The sequence below is a fragment of the Propithecus coquereli genome, unplaced genomic scaffold (genome assembly GCF_000956105.1).
Source record: "Propithecus coquereli isolate 6110/MARCELLA unplaced genomic scaffold, Pcoq_1.0 Scaffold39, whole genome shotgun sequence".
Lineage (NCBI taxonomy): Eukaryota > Metazoa > Chordata > Mammalia > Primates > Indriidae > Propithecus > Propithecus coquereli.
Window position 1 is genome coordinate 9,776,364 of NW_012149618.1, and position 1,334 is coordinate 9,777,697.

Sequence of the window (1,334 nt, forward strand, 5' to 3'; positions counted from 1 at the left end):
ATTTTCTTGAAGATAAATTTTTTCCATATATATGATTATTTTTTATAATATTGCTGCAATCTCCTTCAGTTATAGTTAATATTTAATGTACTTAAACTGTTGTGATTTTAATTAAAATGTTTGACATACCAATCTTTTCTGACAGTAAAATGTCCAGTTCAGATTATTGCAACATGTGGATTACAAATATACATGGTTTATTCTAACAGTTTATTTATTTTGATTTATTTATTTAGTATGGCAAATCTTTTAGCAAATAAATAAATTTATTTTTACACACACTCATGTGATATGAAAGGGGAGAGATAGAGATAATTTAATTTCCTGAATAGTAATCATAATCATCATAAAACATAGAAATAAACATTTTAATAAAATTTTACAAGTGAAATTATCACTAGTTACTATGCAATGAATGTATGTGCATAATGTCATACTATATTTATAATAGTGCTGTGCAGTATTTATTATTATGCCCATTCTGCAGATTAGGATATCAGGCTCAGAGTGGATAAATGCCCTGATTGGATCACACAAGGAACAAATGTCAGAGCTGGAAGTTGGAACATATGCTTGACTATAACACCAATGCTATCCACTTTCCCTATACACTGTTTTACAGAAGTTAAATTCTAGGTGAATTTTACTCGACAGCATTTAGTAAGTTATGTACATACAGTACGGCCAAGCATATTGGATTCTGGAGATATATGTTTGAAGAAAACATGCCCTTAATGGGCTCACAGAGGTACAGGGACTATAATCTTAGCCAAATTAGAAGCCAAACAATGACCAATAAATATTATCATCAGATTCTATCTATATTACAAAACCAAGAACCAAATCTTAAAATAATCTGAGTTTCTTTTTAACCAATAGAATTGCCAAACAGAAGAAAAATAGATGGTGTTGAAGTCACAGCAATCTCTATTATTAAGACAGAAATGGATCTGTAACATCATTATATATGGCAATAACTCAAACTCAACCTTTATTTCTTCCTTGGAAAATTAATGTGCTTAAATGTCAAAAAAAGGCTAGCCCTGTAAATTTACTATCTCTTTACAGAAAATGCCAGCCAGTGCATATCAATTTTTGAGGAAAAAAAAAATAAAGATGAAACTCCTGTGCATATGAGTGTATTACAGGAAGCTAGGCATCACTTATAAGGGTATTAAGGCAATTATCCAACCCTCTTATCTTCTGACGTCCTCACAGCAGGGACCTTGAACCAAAACTGAACTTGGAATCTTTTAGCTTTCTCTGGTTGGTCCGAAGCATTCAGGCCTGGGACTGCCCTTAGCTCTGTGAACAGCCATTCCATGAAGTTCTGG